A 20747-nucleotide genomic window follows, 5' to 3' on the forward strand; every position below is an offset into this window, starting at 1 on the left:
TCTACATTTCATTTAAATACATAATTCGTTACTCAGTTAAATTGTAGTTTGTATTTTTTTACATCTTTTTAACTATTTCCATGAAACTTTGGCTAACTGGATCAAAATATACTGGTCCCAATATGTTCTAAATTAACCAGAATCCACTGTGTGCATATATACTGAATATATTTCTTATTGTAATTTATAGTTTTTTAAAATTATGGATTACAATGTACTGCTGCCACAAAACAACAGATTTCATGACATATACCAGTGAATTTAAACCGATTTTGATTCTGAATCGGATTGCATTGTAGCAGTTTATAGGGCAACACCGAGTGGTCAGTGATGGTACAGCCATCAGGTACAATCACACAGGAAAGGAGAATCCCATTCAATCTAACGTGCCCAAGACTGCTCTTTGAGAGAGTCGTCCTACTAATCCAAATGCTCCATTCTGTCCCGTTTGTATCCCCCTTCATTCAATTCTCTTCCAGTGATGCTATTGAATACAAGTTCATTGTCATTTCGGGCAGTACATTCACAACTCACAGAATTAAGGAAAAGTTTCCTCATGTATATTTGGAACTTTGTCAAGCTCATTAAATTGCCCAAAATCTGTCAGAAATAGGAAGTACAACTGAAAATTATGGAAATATTCACTAGAGATCATGCAGCATCTGTGTTTAAGGTCACTGGTCATTCATTAGAACAGGGAAAAGCTAAAATATAGCAAATTTTAAGATGTGGAGTTAGGGGAGGGGGAAGAAAGTTATACACAAATGGTGGTTTGTGACAAGGTGGACAATGGGAAAGATTACATAACAGAAAGGATAATTGAAAGAACAAAGGAATGTAACAAATAAAAAGTTGACCCATAAGACATAGGAGCAGAATTGGACCATTTCGCACATTGAGTCTGCTCCACCATTTGATCACAGCTGATTTATTATCCAAAGATTCACCAACTCTGGCTAAAGAAATTCCTCCTCTTCTCTGTACTAAATGGACATTATTTTATTCTGAGGCTCTGCCCTCTGGTCCTAGACTCTCCCAGTGCTGGAAACATCCTCTCCACGTCTACTCCATCTAAGCCTTTCAATATCTGGTGGGTTTACCCAGAGGAAGTGTAAACTGTGTTGAAGCAGAATAATTAAAGAATTTTTAAGAAAAAAAGCTCTAAATGAAGGAAATATGAAAAGCTAAAATGGGAATGGCTGCTTATCAGAAATTGATGACCTCAGTGTTGAGTCTTGAAGTCAATGGTTTGCCCAGTAAGAAGGCAAAGTGCTTCATTGGAATGGGAGACTGAAGACGGAGAATCAGATAAAGAGAAAGATGAAAAATTGCAGGGATGGAAAAGTGGAAGTTCAGGATTCACACTTGCAATTGAACAGAGATGTTCCACAAATCACCTACCCAATCTGTGTAATTTCCCTAACGTGAACAAGATCACATCACAAGAAGTGAAAGCAGCTTGGTAAACTGCAGGAAACATGTAAAACTGCTTCACCTGGAGTGTCCAGTAGTGTGGCTGGAGGTGACAAGACAGATGGAATATCACTTGCAGTTGCTCAAGAAGATGTTGGGGAAGGGGAGAAAATACTGGTGGATATAGAAGATTGAACCAAGTGTTTCCTGAGGGGATAAAGTCCCCTCTGGATGACGGATAGGGAAGGAATATTTCTACTGGTGCTTTCATGTTCAAAGTTGCCAGAAAATATGGAAAAAGATCCACAGAATGTGGAGGCTGATGAATGGAACGTGAAAATGAGGGGAAGTCTTTGCTGGTTTTGCACGAGAGGAGATGGGGTGAGACAGAAGTATGGGAATGACTGACTATGTTGGGGGGAACTACACAGCTGAGGAAAGCAGACATATCTGAAGACCCTGTTGGAAGGTCAGGTTTATTATCATCATAACAGTTGTGTCAGGATGGAGAAATTAAAAATGCAAATAGACTTGGGTTCCTACAATGAGTAGGATGTCACCAACATTAATAAACCACTGTTGGGATGGCTACATGTAAATTAGAGGAATATGACTTCATACTCCGCCTGGATAGTCTCCAATTCAGCGGCATGATCATTGAATTCCTCAATTTCAGCCAATTTCCCTTCTGTTCCTTTCCCCCTCTCACTGATCTATCCAGTTCCTCTACACACATCCTTTTTCCCCAAACTCTCCACATTAGCCCATCACCTTCCTTTCTCTTCCTCAATCACTCACCTGCTCCTCCTACTGGATCTTCATTTGTTCTCCACTCTCTTACTTGGTTCCACGCTTCACTTCCATGTTCCAAACCTTCACTGGTTATGCTCTACAATTCTTCCTGTGCTACATTCATGACTGCATTGGTGCTGCTTCCTGCACCCATTCTGAGCTAGGCAATTTCATTAACTAGCCTCCAACTTCCATTCAGTCCTCCAAACTTACTTGGTCCATCTTCTATTCTCTTTCTTGATCTCTCTGTCTCCATCTCTGGAGATAGGTTATCTACTGATATATTTTACAAACCTACTGACTTGCACAGTTATCTCAACCATAGCTCTTCCCACACTATCTCTTTTCTCAGTTTCTCCATCTCTGTCGCATCTGTTCTCAGGATGAAGCCTTTCATTCCAGAACATCTGAGATGTCTTCTCTAATTAAAGAACTGGGTTTCCCTTCTACCACCATTGATGCTGGTCACAACCACATCTTCTCCATTTCCCTCATTCATGTCTGCCCTCAATCCATCATCCTGCTACCATAATAGTTTCTCCTTTTCCTTACTTACCATCCTACAAGCTTCTGTACCCAGCACATCATTCTCCATGATTTCTATGATCTGCAAAGGGATCCTACCACTGAACACATCTTTCCCTCCCTCTTACTCTTTGCTTTCCAAAGGGATCGCTCTCTACGTGGCTCCCTTGTCCACTCACCCCTCCCCAATGGTCTCCAACCTGGCACTTATCCCTGCAAGCAGGCAAGTGTTACACCTGCCCCTATGCCTCCTCCCTCACCATTATTCACTGAGTACGCCCGTAAGAAAGCGAATCTCAGGGTTGTATATGGTGACAGATATGTACTTTGAGAATAAGTTTACCTTCTGAGCTTTGAACTGTTTGCTATCTCCACAGTTCCTGACTTCCGTCACCACCACTGTTACAAAGGCAGCTCAACCTGCAGAGCTTCCCCAACGGATTGTTTGTTGTTCAAAAATACCGAAAGCCCTCGAGGGACAACACAGGAGCACAGCTGAATCAGAATCAGGTTAACATCACTGGTTTTTGTTGTGAAGTGTGTTGTGAAACACATTGCAATGCATAATAATAAACCGAAGTAAATTACATAAGTACATATAAAAGATTAAATTATTAGTGCAAAGAGAGGAGAAAAAGAGTGAGGTAATGTCCATCCATTCATTGTCCATTAGAAATCTGATGACAGAGAGGAAGAAGCTTTCTTGAAATGTTGAGTGTGTGCCTCAGGCTCCTGTACTTCCTCCTTGATGGTAGCAATGAGAAAAGGGCATGTTCTGGGTGATGGGGGTCCTTAATGATGGATGCTGCCTTTTTGAGGCATTGCTTTCTGAAGGTGTCCTCGATGCTGGGGAGGCTAGTGCCCATGATGGAGCTGGCTGCTGCTGCATCGCACAAGTTTGGAGAGTTCATCAAATGCTTGGTCGAAAAGATAGGGCTTAAAAACCATCCTAAAATGTAATGAAGACAGACAGATTTTTTATTTATGTCATGTTCCTTTCAGACACTCCAAAGGTCTTCATAACTATTTGGTTGTTCTGAAAGGAAGCTGAAGAGGTGGCGAGGTTTACAAAGAAAATTCTGAGCATAACGCCCAGGCAGTTGAGAATGCAGGGATTCACATGATCAATCACATAACGTAGACCTGATTGAGGTTATAGTGGAAAGGCTAAAGAGGCATTTGAACATGGAAAAGAGAGCTGGCCTATGAGTTGTCTTCTTTCAATGGACCACATTCCAATTACCGTAGATTCCGGACTACAGAGCGCACCTGATTTTTAGCCGCTGGCACTAATTTTAGAAATAAAATCATTTTTTTAAATGTAAAGGCCGCACCGGATTTTAGGCCGCACCGGATTTTCGGCCGCAGGTGTCCCACGTTGTGATATTTACACAGAAAGATATTACACGTGAGGATTTTTTTAACTTTTAATTAAATCCATATGGTAACAAAAACAAATACATATTGCAAATGCTTTTTTTCGAACCGTGCCCGTACGCGGCTACTTTTAAATATACGTTGCGTATACTTCTTTACTGAACAACATTCCAATATCTCCTAACGACTGGTAAAAAATATATATACTGCAGCCTACCAGGAAAAGTTATTGATACCTTTAACTTAAAAGCAGAGTTCGCTCGGATCCAAAGCCGCTCGCGGAATCCGCTCCCCCCCTCCTTTCCGTTTCATCGCAAACGGCATTTAAAAGCAGATTTCGCTCAGATCCAAAGCCGCTCGCGGAATCCGCTCCCCCCCCTCCTTTCCGTTTCATCGCAAACGGCATTTAAAAGCAGATTTCGCTCGGATCCAAAGCCGCTCCGCCGCTCCCCCCCTCCTTTCCGTTTCATCGCAAACGGCATTTTCCCATAAGACGCCGCGAAACCGGGTGTGTCGTCATAGCATCCCGCGATGTAGTACAGAAAACAAATATAGTTTAAACTAAGAGGGTAGGTAGCACAATGCTTCGAGTGTTTTCCATGTTGATGAGGGTGAGTACAAATGACTGATTTACAATAATTTAATTGTGAAAGTGCGCTTGATTTATCGTACAATTTCATTGGACCTCTGTGAACTACTCATCAATTTTATTGGTCTACTGTTACGAGGCAAAATGTTTACGAGGCGGCATGAAAAAAACCTTGCATTAGCCGCTCCGGATTATTGGCCGCAAAGTTCAAAGCTGTTCAAAATGTGGGAAAAAAGTAGCGGCTTAAAATCCGGAATCTACGGTACATGACATGATATTGCCAATTGGTTGTGTTTGCCTCTTCTGGGATAATGCGGCTGTTCTTCCTGCACATCACTTAGGTTTACAGACTTAGGGAGGGTGGAGATGGTAAACGTAGATGGAGGCGCAGCAAAAATGTTGGGAACCTCTGGTCTATTATTTCTTGATACAACTACATTACTTAACCCATTCCTAATCTCACTTTTCTGCTTCAATATTCCAGCATTCTCTTAATATAATCATCAAAGTCAGAATCAGGTTTATTACTGACATGTGGTGAAATGTTTTGTTTTGTGGAAACAGTACAGTGCAAGACATTAAAATCACTATAAATTATGGAAACAAAATAAATAAAGAGTTGGAAGAGGTATAGCTTCCAAAAAGGAATTATTTGGAAACTCTTTGCGAATTAACTGTTGCCTAATGCATTCTCATCTCCTTGCTTTGCTTTGTTGAAGGCAACTTAATTTTAAAACAGGATGTATAAATTTCAGTTATTATATTATTGCCTTTGACACTGGTCTTTAATTTTTCCATAAAGCACAGAATGAGGACATGTAGATTCCGAGTTACACACCGAATGGCTTTACACGTTATGTCACCTCTGTGTGAACTGTTGCCATTTTTGATTATGAATCACAATCAATCATCCCACTGCAGCGAGTTCAGCAGATCATCAAAACGGGCACACCAGTACCGAACCGAGGCACTGTCACAATGTCAGATGAGAAATTAGACAGGAAACCTGACTTCTTTTAAAGTTGCAAGGCAGTGTTTTGGAAAAGAGCAGTAGCGTTTTTCCCAGCACCCTGGTTGATATTTCTCTCCTAAACTAGGCAGAGTATCTTGGTCAGTGAGAACTTCCTGTGCATAAACTGACACATTTCCGTTACTCCAGAGTAAAGCACTTCATTTCCTATAGATATATTGTAAATCGTGACATTGCAAAAGGCCAGAACCATCACGTAAGATGATTCTTATTTGATGATTCACTACACAAGAATACAAGCCTCAACTCTCCTTTCACAAATGCTTAAGCCATGGGGAGGGGGAAGGGGGTAACAGGAAGTTTAGCTGGAAAGAAGGGAATTATAGAATGCTTACTGAAAAGGGAGAAAGGAACACAAGGAAGGTACAAAATGTAAAAGGCCACAGCCCAAGGCTACAGCAAATTTGGGGTCAAAATTCTCAGTTACAGGACAAGGTTTATGGATGAAAAGAAGACAGGTATGCTGTGGAGAAGGGACTATCATAAGCCAACAAGAATTCAAAGGTCAGCAAGTGAAGCTTAGTTCAGGACAGGCTAAAGAGCCTGGCACTTGAAGTAACCATTCCTGCCCCTGAGCCATCCATGACTCTGTAATGGCCAAAACATCATAACTCCAAGTACTGATCCACGTGTCAGGCAAATAGAGATAAATGGACTGCACAGGGAAAAGAAAAAGATAAAAAGTCAAGTTCCAGTTTCAAAAAGAGCACTAATCTGCATCCTACTGATGAACAGTCTGATGAGAATGGCACAGGACTGGGTAGCCTTGAAATTCACAATGTAAAAACTAGCAACAGATAAGTAATATAACTCACTTTAGAAGTCGATGGGAAATTAATTAAATTAGAGGCCTTTTTAATCATTCCACAAAATGAGGTTGAGAGATAATAAACTGAAGCCTACAGATGTCCAAATAACAACTTAACTGGAGAAAAGGTAACTCCTGTGGGAATGATGTTTGTAACTGTGAAGTACAACAATCAACAAGCAACATTGAGCTCGTATGTGATAAAAACAGAAGGACCAGTGTTATGGGGGCATGAGTGCCTGAGACAACTACAACTTTATGGAAGATCCATCCATAATTTACATGCCACATCCCCTACAATGAAGCCATACGAATGCGAATTAAGAAATGTACTGGATGATGCCACAACTGTCTCCATGCCGAACACCATGAACCACTGCCCAACACGGTGCCAACCTCTGTGCCTCTGAATGGAAAACATATTGGACCAAGTAAAGACCATGCTGCTTAGAGGAAGTGTGAAAGTGACGAAAGTACTGATCTGACTACAACAGGTTTTGTAAGCAACATACCCAAGAAAGTTCCTGATATATTGATCAGGCAGTTACTGTAAAATGTGGCTTGGTTTTAAGCTGGAAGAGAGTTTAAGGATCTTCAGGAAAATTGCATGCATCTGGCTTTTGTGAGTATAAAGAACCAGAATCTACTCTGTGTGCATTAAGGTTACTGCATGAACTTCAAGCGGAAGACAAAAAGCTGCTTGTAACAGTAGATGTGAAGACCAAAGCCTAGCTGGATGAATGGAAGGCCAAAAATAAAGAGTCAATGGAGGTATGAAAATGGAGAATTCATCAGATGATGTTGTGGATGAAGAAACTAAGAGGAGAGATCAGATCATAAAGGGAGCAATAGAAGAATTAATAAGAGAATACTCCAGTGAACTAAATGAACTTTCACAGGATCAAGATGCACAAACTAAAAGAAGAAAAAGGAAGAAGAAAGGTGGCTTCTACTGTAAGAACCATTTCCTGCAGTCTCAGTCAGAGTCAATGCCTACACCCACCACGAGGAAGACACAGAACAATTGTCACCTGCCAAGCAAAGTGAGCCCCTCGTCAGGAAAGGCGCTATCCCTGAAGAATAAGAAATCCTCCACAACAATTAAGTCTTCAGGCCTGAATGAGACAATTAAAAATTCACAATGCTGTGGATGTCCATATAGTAGTTGTACTAAAGAATACACTGTGTATACAGTTGAGATACATTCTCTATTGAGCTGGAGTTTATAACTAAGCAGGAAGGAGTGTTGTATATTTAATATTTTAATAATATTTGAGTAATCTTGTATGTATATATATATATATATATATATATATAGCTTGATTAAGCATTCTTGTTCATTTCATTAATTTGTTACCAGTTATATGCACACTTCATCACACTACCACGTGATACGTGCACACCTCGCTTAAAGTAAACATGAAGTTAGATCTGCACTCCCAGACTCCCGTGTCTCCCTTTGAATTAGTTTAATCTTTTAAGGATTTAAAAAACATAACAGCAATCAATAGATTTTTGTGTACTTAGAATATGTGTGTACTCAGAAACAGCCCTGACAACAGGATTTTAGGGTGTCTGGGATTTCTGTCCCTAGAAGCCTTAGACTATTTGTGTGAAATACTTTGTGGCAAAGGAGTTTGAACATTCAGAGGTGTCTCCCTCTGTAGATATGTAATTTAAAGGAAGTACTGTCAACCCAAAATATCAAAGTAAACAATGCCATTTTAACTATTGAAATTGTATTGAATCACCTGCTGTTACCTTTGACCTTAAGGGTATAAAAAAGTGATGTGAGACTTTACCATGAGTGATTCCACAAGAGTGTCTACTGTGATGAATAAAGATTTCTATATCACTAGCTTCAGTGTCTGTCCGGTGATTTTAATCACAGTCACAACAACGTCAAAAAGTGTAGAAAGTGAAACAGAAATTAACATTTGAGGTCGAAGTTCTGACAAGGCATCTTTGATCTGAAACATTAACTGTTTCTCGCTCCATAGATGCTGACTGGTCTGCTGAGCGTTTCCAGCATTTTCTGTTTTTATTGTGGCATGTTATGTAGCTGAGGTTGGGCACTGGGAGTGAGCATCGCGTGACTGTCCTCACATTCTACAAATCTTCCTGCAACCAGGAATGAACCGGGAGTCAGATAATTGGGATAATCTCTCCAACTTTTTTTTAAACTCAGCTTATTATCTGACTGAAGTACAGAAATAGAGAGGAATCGATATTGTTCTGTTTAAAAGAGAAATGATTTAGAGGGATATTGGACCAAGTGCAGCAACTGGCTCATTTAGGTAGCGAGGTTGTCATGCCTGTGTTGGGCCAAAATCTCCTTTTCTGTCCTGTAAAACTCTGTGACTTTATGGCATTGAAATGTTTTTTTCCCATATCCTCCTACGAGCTGAGCTTTCATGTCAAACTGTAGTGAGGGTGTTGCAAACACAGGCCTGCCCCGGTCTGTCAGCTTTATCTCCTGAGCCCCAGATTCCAAGCCAAATCTCAGATGAATCCAGCAGAAATGACGCAGAGGCATACAAGTCTGCAGGATGGCTGGGAGTCACCGTGAGGGTAGGTCCTGACAGTGAAGGAGTATTGAGGCATCAACCTTGCTTCTCCTGCCTACAAAGAAACCTTAAAAACAAAATCACTAATCTCCTTGTTTCACTGCTGGTCCTTGGCACTCACTGATCCTGGCTAGGCTGACACTCAACAATGATGTAAAAATAGATGCAGGTTCTGAATGGTATCATCAGATTGGTGATTTAGACATTCAAATAGGGCTCTTAGCTGCTCTGGTCTAATCAACTTAAAGACTTCCTAAAGCACAACATTTAATTAACATGCTGTAGTGTCAGTATGAAATAGCAAGTAGGATATTACTGTCTGTTAATACACACCACCACTGCCAAGGCTCCATCCTGATGTTAAAATCAGAGTTTATATATTTTGATATTAGGATTGTATCAACAGCAATTCTAATCCTGGCCTTACTTTTTTAAACCAATGTTATCAATGATTTGAGAAAATGACAGTAAGAAGTGATTATAATTTCCAAAAGTTGAAAAAGTTGGTAACTAATTAGCCTGAGCACTGAACCTAAAAAGTCTTAAAGCTGCAACCACTGTTACTGCAGTGACACCACCTTGCATACATGGTCAAATGGTCTCCTGCTATCAATTCAAGGACAAGGGGAGAGAAAGACAATGAAGCTTATTTTATTGGGTTAGAGCAGGCGTTAAGATGCAGTCTATGAACGTTTGGTAATCTAATTTGTATTTTAGTAATACAAGTATGGTAAGTTTCCAAACTGTAAATGAAAGCCTTTTCAAAAATCCATTCAGCCAACAACATTTTGTTCTTCTTCAGCTGTGGAATTCTTACATAGCCAACAAATGCTAACTAATATATTTTGCCTGTCCATTCTTTGGTCAGTAGATGGGTTGACACATATCTTTCAAATGAAACATTATGTCCAGGAGGCGGAGTGAAGTGCTGATGGCACTAAACTGCGACTCCTTTGCTTGCATCTTTGGAAACAGCTCTATTTCCATCTTTAATAGCTTTATTTTTCCCTCTCAGGGTTCTTTTGAAGACCCTGATGTGGAGTTACATGCTGACTTTGGTTCTTTGCGGAAATGGGACCCGCACTCTTGGCCAATATTCAGCACGCCAAGTGCTTGGCAAAAGAGTCTGGCTTGGATTTGGAAGCCTACGATCTCAGGGCTCTGGAGTCAGGAGGATCGAGGGTTGGTGTCAGGGCAGGTGACCCGTGTGTCGTCGGGTGAGTCAGAATATCTGTGGCTGTGTATCCAGAGACTTGTGATCTTTGGGCACAGAGCTAAAAAAAAGCAATGTGGCGGACTTCTAACATCGTAAACCAGCGAGTTGTTTGTTATGTTTCCCCAGTCGCTGTGAAACAGAGACACCTCCTTCTCCCTTACTAGGGAGAGAGAGAGTCTGTGGTATGTTGAACATCGGGTGAAATGCAAAGTCTTTGGGGTAACTGCAAGTCTGTGTCTTTACTGTTGCTTTGCTCATGTTTGAGTGCTCGGTGGTGGTCCTACCACCAAACATAGCTTTATGCTCCCTCTGTGATTCCCTTATGCATTCATCCCTCCCCACTAATGTCTCTGCTGCAAGCACCTGCCCATTCACCTCCTCCCACAACCCAATTCAGGGCCCAAACAGTCCTTCCAGGCGAGGCAACACTTCACCTGCGAAACTGCTGGGGGTTGTCTATTGTGCGTGATGCTCCAGATGCGACCTGCTCTGCATTGGTGAGACCTGGCGTAAGTTGAGGGACTGCTTCATTGCACACCTTCGGGACATCCATCAAAAGCAGAACTTCCCGGTATCCAAACATTTAAATTCCGATTCCCATTCTAACATGTTGGTGCATTCCTCATCTTGTGCTATGATGAGGCCACCCTCAGGGTGGAGGAGCAACGCTTTATATTCCGTCTGGTTAGCCTCCAACCTGATGGCATAAATATCGATTTCTCCTTCCAGTAAAAAAAATTCCCTCCTCCTCCCCTCTTCAACTATTCCCCACACCTGCCTCTTGCCTCTCCTCACCTGTCTATCACCTCCCCTGGTGCCCCTACTCCCTCCCTTTCTCCTCTCCTATCAGATTCCTTCTGCTCCAGCCCTTTACCTTTCCCACCCACATGGTGGGAAACCACCTTCTAGCTATCCTTCTTCCCCTCCTTCCACCATCTTTTTATTCTGGTATCTTCCCCTTTCCTTTCTAGTCCTGAAGATGGATCTTGGCCCAAACGTCGACTGTTTATTCACTTCCGTAGTTGATTCCTGACCTGCTGAGTTCCTCCAGCATTTTGTGTGTGTTGCTCTGGGCTTCCTGCATCTGCAGATTTTCTCTTGTTTGTGTTTCTTCCACATGATCTGAAGAAGAGTAAAGGAGTCAGGAAAAAGAGGAAATCTGCAGATGCTGGAAATCTGAGCAACTGGCACAAAATGCTGGAGGAATTCAGCAGGCCAGGCAACATCTAGGGAAAAGAGGACATTCGATGCTTTGGGCCAAGATCTTCCAAAACACTGACTGCCCTCTTTTCCACAGTCAGGGATGACCTGAGAATCAGGTGATATTTAGCCCATTCTTCTCTGTTGGCCAAGCCTGGAGTTCACCGCAGCTGGTGTAGAACTCAGGTCTTTACTTCTGAAGCACTACCTTCATGGAGTCAGTGTCGCAGCGTTTGATAACACAGATCAGAGGAGCCATGGAAAGTCTGACGACATTGAACACCTCTGAGATGTAGTTCCTCTCACAACCAAAGACCTTTCATTTTTGCCCACAAGCTGCTCTGTGGTCTCCGAGTACCTGAAAGAAATGTGAGAGAATGGAAAGTTTTCTGTTGTGGCGGCTTTGACGGCCCAGTCCCTGGGCATGCAATCACCCAGGACAGGAAGTCGAGCAGTGGCTTCACTGAAGGTTTGAAGGCTGATGGAAAAAGGGGATTTTCATCCTCTCCCTCCGGTCTGAATTAAACCCAGTTTCTTAAGGGCAGCATCAATGCACTGTGGACTTCTGCTCCCCAAGTTAAATCTGCTCCTTGCCTGCATCTATCCAAAAACAAAATCAGGACATGAGCTAGTTGTAGATAATCTTATAGTTCGCCTGCTGCATGCTGGGGAAGGTGATGAAGTGAATCAGTCCTTTGTGATAAAAGTCAAATCAGCCTGGCGTCCCGCCACAATTGCTACCCAATTAAACTCTGAACATGGTGGATTCATTTCCATAGAAACACCTCCTCATCACACTCATCAACTGCTGAACAACTGAGAGAAACCCTTGCCAACAATGAAATTTATTCCATACTAACCCAAACAGTTTACAAATCAGAAATTCATCTATATATATATATATATTTAGGTTTAAACATAAGCTAATCAAAGGCAAAGTGTAGTTGAATTCAAACATTCAGGTTTCCATGTGACATGCAATGGTAGTGATGCAAACCAAGTTCCCAGAAGATGCCCACAGCCTGGCAGCAGATGGCAAACCCATCCCTCAAGCTCGTTCGCATGTACAGAAATTGGACTTGGTAATCTGGGGAGGATCTGTGTAGAACTGCAGCAGCAAGTTTCCTCAAAGGACAAATGATAAACCATTAGATTATCTGCTCTTTAATTTGTAAAGTGACTTGGCTTTTGAGCAGAAGTTCCCAACCTTATTTATACCATTAAACAAGGAGTCCACGGACCCCAAGTTGGGAACCCTTACTTAACCACTGGGATAATGCATCTGCTTTAAAATAGTGTCACAGGATTAGTCACATTCGCCCGAAGACATGTTAGTTTAACACCTTCAGTAAATATCACCAAGTTATATAAGGTGCAGTGCTCCCTCAGAAGGTCGGCTTCTGACTCTGTAGTTGATGCTCAACCTACGAAGCACGAAGTCTAAAGGAGATGGTGACCTAAATGTGCCAGCAGTTGCTTCTTCTACTAATAAAAATCGTCCTCTTTCCCTTCCCTGCCCTTCAGAATCCTAAAACTAAGCTGCTCAGTATTTTATAATCACATCATTGTTCCTAACTCCTGAGCCCTAACAATGAACTCCTCAAGCCACAAATAGCCTGTTTAAACGGAGAAGGGAATGGGTAGTGGCAGGGTAGTGGCTGGGAGGTTCAGTTGACTAAAAGGTTAGGAAGTTTTACAGAATAGCTGCATGCAGTAATGTGGCTGATCATAAGCAGAGTATGTAGTGTCAAAATAGACAGAAATGATGAAGAAATAATCAAAATTAAAGGCAAAGGAGTCCAAAGGGTGTTTTTTTTTAATTTTGAGAAACTTTAAACAAGAATGTGGCACAAATCAAGGCAAATGAGTTTAATGCAATAGCCACTACACAAGTGTGAATATTCCAGGATACCTGACATTTTGGAAAGATTGGTAGAATGGAAAAGATGGGTGAAATTGACCACAAAGCACAACAGACAGAAAGTTCCCTCAGAAGAGCAGGAAATAAGAGTCAGTTTGAGCAAAGATGAGAAATAGTAAGCGTCAGAAGATAATGGTGGGAAAAGCCTGTGGTCTCCCTAGAAATGGATCAACTATTGGTCAGGGAATAATGGGGACTTGCTATACATTGTGAGGCAAATACATCAAGAGCATTGTGTGAAATCAAACCAGCAGGTTCAGAGAATGCATTTAACCCCCACCCCACAACAGTACGTTAACCATTCAACCAGAGAACAGGTTATTTTAGATCAGGTCAAGTAAATGGATAGGATTAAAGAAAGAATCCTCTGGTGACCAAAGATTTGAAAGATGTAGTTTCACATTCAGTTTAGGTGAGAAAAGATTCTGAAATTAGCATCAAATAATGCTAACTCCAAAGCTTTGCAGGTTTTGGTTCAGTACAACCCTGAGCTTCATTCTCTTAAGACTATGAGCCATAGGATCAGAATTAGGCCATTCAGCCCATCGAGTCTGCTCCGCCATTCCATCATGGCTGATCCTGAATCCCACTCAACCCCACGGGGCCCAAAACTGTTGACAATACTCCAAGTGCGGCCTGACTAGTGTCTCGGCATTATCTCCTTGCTTTTATATTCTATTCCCCTTGAAATAAATACTAATGTTGCATTTGCCTTCTTTATCACAAACTCAACCTATAAATTAATCTTCTGGGAGTCTTACACAAGGACTCCTAAGTCCCCCTACACCTCTGATGTTTGAATTTTCTCCCCATATAGGTAATAGTCAGCACTATTGTTCCTGTCACCAATATGGATTATCATACATTTCCCCACACTATATCCCATCTGCCACTTTTTTTGCCCATTTTGCCAATTTGTCTCAGTCCTGCTGGAATCGCATTGCTTTCTCAGCACTACCTATCCTTCCAACTATCTTTATCATCCGCAAACTTTGCTACAAAGCCATCAATTCCATTATCTGAATCATTGACAAACAATGTGAAAAGCAGCAGTCCCAATATTGAGTCCAGAGGAACACCACTAGTCACCGGCAGCCGCCCAGAAAAGGTCCCCTTTCATTCCCATTCGCTGCCTCCTGCCTGTCAGCCATTCCTCTATTCATACCAGTATCTCACTGTAACTCCATGGAATTTATCTTAAGCAGCCTCATGAGTGGCACCTTAACAAATGCCTCGGAACGTCCAAGTAAATGACATCTACTGCCTCTTCTTTGTCCACCCTGCTTGTACTTCCTCGAAAAGCTCTAACAGATTTGTCAGGCGAGATTTCCCTTTACAGAAACCAAGCTGACTTTGACTTATTTTATCATTAGTCCCCAAGTACCCCAAAACCTCAATCTTAATAATAGACACTTTCCCAACCACTGAGGTTAGGCTAACTGGTCTAAACTTCATTTCTTTTAAGACCATAAGATATAGGAGCAGAAAGAGGCCATTTAGCCCATCGAGTCTGCTCCACCATTCAATCATGGGCAGATCCAATTCTTCCAGTCATCCCCACTCCTCTGCCTTCTCCCCATACCCTTTGAGGCCCCGGCTAATCAAAAACCTTTTGCCTCCCTCCTTTAAAGAGTGGAGCAACAGTTGTAATTTTCCAGTTCTCTGGGACCATGCCAGAATCAAGTGATTCTTGAAAGATCATTATCAATGCACCTGTTATCTCTTTGGCAACCACTCTCAGGACTCTGGATTGTAGTCCATCTGGTCCATGTGACTAATCCACTTTAAGACCTTTCCGTTTGCCTAGAGCTTCTTCCTCTGTAATAGCAATGGCACTCACTCCTGCTCCCTCACACTCACAGACCTGACACACTGCTAGTGTCTTCCACGGTGAATTCACAGTATTCACAATGAAACACAATAGAATTAATGAATGTGCAAAAGACAACAAACTGAGCAAATACAAATAATAATAATTAAGCAAAAGATATCGAGAACACCAGTTGTGGAGTGAGTCCTTAGGTTATGGAATCAGTGCAGTGTTGGGGTGACTACCCCTCTGGTCAGGAGTCTGACGGCTGAGAGGTAATAACTGTTCCTGAATACGTTGGTGCGGGACTTGAGGCTCCTGTACCTCCTTCCTGATGGTGGCAGTGAGAAGAGTATTGTCTAGATGTGGGGGTCCTTGATGACAGGTGCTGCTTTCCTGCGACAGTGCTCCATGAACAGGCACTCAGTAGTGGGGAAGGCTTTACCTGTGACGAACTGGGCTGCATTCACCACATTTTGTAGGTTATTCCATTCAAGGATGTTGGTGTTCCATGGTACAAACCAATCAGAATACCCTCCACCACTCAACTGTAGAAGTTTCTCAACATGTGCAAAACACTGAGAAAGTACAGGCGCTGCAGTGCCTTAAAGACTGTAAAAGTTACGCTAACTGCTACAGCACTGTCTTGCCTGTATAACGCAGTGAAAACACCTCAAGCTACTTCCAGGAGATTGCATAAAGAATTAATCAAATACTGAAGTGACTCAGAGAGGTGCATACAGACAAAAGCAGGAAACCATGTTGAAAGATGGATCAGGGAGGTTGACCAGAGATAAAATTCATTTAAGCAGGGTCTCAGAATTTTCAGCTGATGGAATGGTTATGTGGCTTGGAATTCTGCACTCTCTTTATAAGAAAAGGAATGTTCATGAAATGAGAGGCAAATCTGCCGAGAAGTTCAAGTCCATCCCCATTGGTGTCTACCATTAGTAGGGAGATTGCAGCTGGGACCCCCCTGTGCAAACTCTGGTGGAGAGGGTTGGGGAGAATGGCTGTCACAAATTGCTATGTTTGAGAATGTCCTAACCAAGACTGAGGCCAAATTTAGGGAGGGATTCAGGGAGAGAATAGGTAACCGTTGGCATGGGGTTGGAGGGTGTGGCTGAAGACTGGAGGCCTTGTTGGGATGGAGATATGGTCTGGAAGTGTCTAGGGGAGGGAGGGAGCTAGGAGAATCAGTAGCAACATTGGAGGATGGTAGGAGCAAATGGCACAGAGCTAGAGGTTTGCTGGTAGAAGGATGAAAGGCAAGCTAAACAATTTATTTAGAACTAATCCTCAACATGAAGTCTTTGACATATTAGTTTCACAGCATGGAAGCAGGTCCAATAGGTCTATACTGACCATCAACAACATCCTACAATGACCCTTTTCTTTGAATCTTATCCCACTTTATTCCACCCACATTCCCATTTAGTTGGCCATATTGATCTCCAATCATAATTACTTCCTGGGGTATTGTATGTAATGTTCGAAAAGACTATTTAGATTCAGATTTATTTATAGTGAAATGGTCACTTGTGTTAAGCAACACAACCCAAGGATTTTCACACACAGAATGCTGAAAAACTGCCCTGAAAATTAATTTCAATGCACTATGTATGCCTGCCTCCTGCACAACATCAGCACCATAGCTCACCCATCGTTTCATTCAATCACTATCATTAGCATTCCTTCGTTTAAACTAAACTGATCAGGTCCAAAGTAACTACTTGCCAGATGTCTCATTTCTGTGGCAGGATTTCTATTAGCTCTTTTTCAACCAGCAGACAAAATGGTTGAATTGATTCCTCCTGTGTTGTAAATATTCTATATTTCTAAAACAAAATCTAGGAACCCAATTCCTCTTATTGGCAAATGCAGGATAAACTGCAGAGAGAAGTATTTTATAAGCAGATTAAATGGAACTTTATACAACACTTCCTTAAATCTCAGGTTCCTTAAGGCTGTTATAGCTGGGGGTAGTAATGGGGACGAGCTCCCACTTCCTATTAAATGCCCCCAATGGCGTGTGCCTCAGATAGCCTCTGACCACCAAGTCCAGGTTCCAAACCTTATGCGTGGCTTTGCTACCAAGCCCCCAAACTGCTTCTGACAGGAGAAAGGGCAAAGGCAGGTTACTGGTGCCTCAAAATCAGTCACTTTGGGCAGATGGGGCTCATCAGCCCTGGCTGGCAGCTCACCTAAAAGAAGGAAAACTCTTATTTCTAATCTCTGCTGCCTTACAGCTATACCCCCTCATGGGAAAGGCTTCAGGAGTAAACCTTGAGGGAAAAATCCGGAGCTGGAGTCCCTGAGGCCGTCCGATGTTGAGTCAATGCTGACTGGCAACTTCTGCAGCGGGGCTGGTAGCAACTGTATTGGTCTCTGCCCTTCCTTTGGGTTCATCAGAAGCATGGAGAGGGGGAGCTTGCTACATGGGCAACAGCTTGCTCTCCATATTGTACTGCCCATGCCTGCGTACCTAGACAGCTAGGACACAACATCCTTACTCACCTCTGACGGCCAGAGGCCCTCACTCACTCATCTTATATTTCAGTACAGTCTAGAACGTCTTTGTACACAACTTAATTACTTGGACCCAGTTATTTAAATGGAAGCAAACAACACAGCTATTTTTTCACACAATAACATGCCACAAGTAATAACACATGATCAATTCCTTTTGCCCAGTAAAGCCAGGGAAAAGAGTTTCCGATCATCTTCAATGTGGAATTGTTAAAGACTGTGTAAATCATTGTAACAGGCTACTATTTATATGTCACATCTGGAAAAGAAAAGTGTGTCTGATTCTGGTGGCTTGTAGATGGAACTTGGAGTGATTTCTGCTCCTCTGGTTCACAAGTGCCAGGATGGGTGTCAGAGAACATACTCCCCTGAGGTACTGTAACTGAGTAGTGGATCAAAATAAAACAACTTCAGAGGCCTTTTGCCCTGCTGATTTACTTGAGGACTTCTTCTGCTAATGTTGTTTACACTCAAAGATCACAAGATTGCAAACCACAGATGCTGCAGGAGATATTCTGACGATTTGCTTTGAGATTGGCTTTGGCAGTTTTTCCACAAAATCAGAAATACTACCATGTAGAATATTTAAGACCAGGAACCATTAAAGTGTCGACTGTACTGTTTATCTTCCCAATGCAATCTGAGCTAAGGCAATGGCATTACAAACACAAGAGAGGATGGAAATCCAGAACAACACACACAAAATGTTGGAGGAACTCAGCAGGTCAGGCAGCATCTATTAAAGTGAGTAAGCCATTGATGTTTTGGGCAGAGCGTGTTCAACAGGAGCTGATGAAGGGTCTTGGCCCGAAACTTTGACCGTTAATTCATTTCCATTGATGCTCCAAAGGCAAGACAGATGTAGGTGCAATGTAAATGTGAGAGAGACTGGTTCTGTTCTGGATTGAGCCTGACAATGTTAGATCAAACTAACATAGGCCTGGGTACACATAATGGAGGAGAGAGGCACTGGCACAATTCCCCAGATGATTAATTCTACAGAAGCAGAGAGTAAAGTATCCTAACTGGTTGCATCACGGCCTGTTTGCAAGGTTATGTAAGAACTTGGGGGAAAGTGATTCAGAACATTAAATCTGAAGGTCGACATATAAATGGGATTGGGTGAATTAGCGCATAGGCTGCGAAGTTTTGGATACCCTCAGCATAGCTGAGGAGATGGGCCTGCCAAAAGTGGGAACATATTTCCACGTCACGAGTCCAGAAAGACTGGCAGATCATTCTGAAGTCTTCTCAGGAGGGTGTTATATTGCAACGTCCTCGAAAACAGTGTCATATCTTTAAAACCACACAGAGAAGTTAGGATATGGTTACTTATTAGCCAGTACAGATTCATTTTTCCATACATTGTTGCTACCTTATTTCTCTAATGTAGTATTACAGCTGTTGATCTTTGCCCAGCATCACCTTGGTAACCAGAGTGTGGGATGTGGGGTGGAGTCTACGGTGATAAAACTGGTCCTAATGTGTTACAGCCCGATAAGTGGTTTTGCTTTTGTGCACAATGTGTTAAACAGAATCAAGCGATTCTCACTGTCACTGGGAGATTCCAGGCAGGAAGTATTTAGAAGACTCACTACTGAATAGTGGTATTCCAATTAACTGCCACACCCCAATTTCTATATTTGACACTTTGCAATTAAATGAACTGGTTATGGCTTTATAATTAGTTGTATGTCACATGGTACAAGTTAAATCACCAGTTGTGCAGGGCCACTCATTCCTGATCAATGTCCAGTGGTTATTGGTCAACTAAGCTTTGGTGCCCTCTCTTTGTTCCTGGCTTTAAGCATCCACTATCAACACTTGGCTCTCCAAAAATGTTCTTCAGTCCAAGCCTTGGAAGGTTACCCCTTCTTCTTCAGGGAAAGCCATGTAATTTCTCACATGCCATCCTATGAAAGATCAGCAATCAGTACTAGATTTGAGTCAGTTATGGAATGTGGATCTGGGTGTATTTAGAACAAAAAAAAATTCTGCAGATGCTGGAGCAACAGACACAAGAAGCTGGGGGAACTCAGATCAGGCAACATCTATGAGTCAATATTTTGGGCCAAGATCCAAATGAAAGCTGCCTCCAGCTTTCTGTGGGTGTTGGGTCTGTTCGGAGCAGGACTGAAAGTGTGGGTATGCCTCATGTCAGACTTGAGGAAAAGTCATTCTTGAGAAGTGGATTCTGCTGAGAAAGAAAGGAAATTGCACAGCATTCTCTTTGAGCAAAAATTCTTCTCCCAATTCCAAAAATCTGCTACCTACTTTATCAGTAAGTTCTTTGCAATCTTTCTATCACAGAAAAATGTGAACATTCACACTCACAAATCTCAGGTGTGGGATGTAGAAAGACTGCCAACAATTCTTGCCCATTTTCCTTACTCAAAGCCAAGAAGGTAATGTCAGTTTGAAGACTTTGCTGGCAACATGCCCCAGCATGTGTTAAATATGCAGTTGAAAAAGAATTGTGATGGGGGGAATATCACTAACCTGATGCTTGGAACACAATATGTTGAAACCAATAAGCTGGTGTTACATATAGTACGTGTCCCCTGTAGTATGGTGAGGATGTCGATATAATGCATTTTCTATGAAAACATAGGAAAGTACTCCAAAATGCTGTAAGGGGGTTTCATCTGGGCAGTGTCTGTGACTGATCGGATAAAGCAGGGTCAGGCTCCAAGCTACGGACAACACTCCCTCGCATGTTGAGGAATGACCGCCTCCAAGCAGAAGTCCCAGACAAGATCCAACCATTCAGCTTGACTGAAATCCCCACCCTCAGCAACCTGAAGAGTTAATATTGCCCAGACACATAACTGAACTAATCACACCATTACAGTGGCTACGCCACCAGGTCAGAGCCTGAAGATTCTGTGCAAGTTGTATGAGGCCCAATTCTTCAAAGCATCCTCACTAATGTTTTCATTGAAGTGTAGGAAAATCAGGGGTGATCTTATA

The 20747-nt window shown here is 42.1% G+C and overlaps 1 protein-coding gene across 6 annotated transcripts in view; it reads right to left on the reverse strand.

The window, feature by feature from the left end:
* Window positions 1-20747, reverse strand: part of LOC140740021 (zinc finger and BTB domain-containing protein 7A-like) — a 148839-nt gene that overhangs the window by 31791 nt on the left and 96301 nt on the right. The window lies entirely within an intron of this gene.

Source organism: Hemitrygon akajei, chromosome 16, assembly GCF_048418815.1.
Source record: "Hemitrygon akajei chromosome 16, sHemAka1.3, whole genome shotgun sequence".
Taxonomy (NCBI): Eukaryota; Metazoa; Chordata; class Chondrichthyes; order Myliobatiformes; family Dasyatidae; genus Hemitrygon; species Hemitrygon akajei.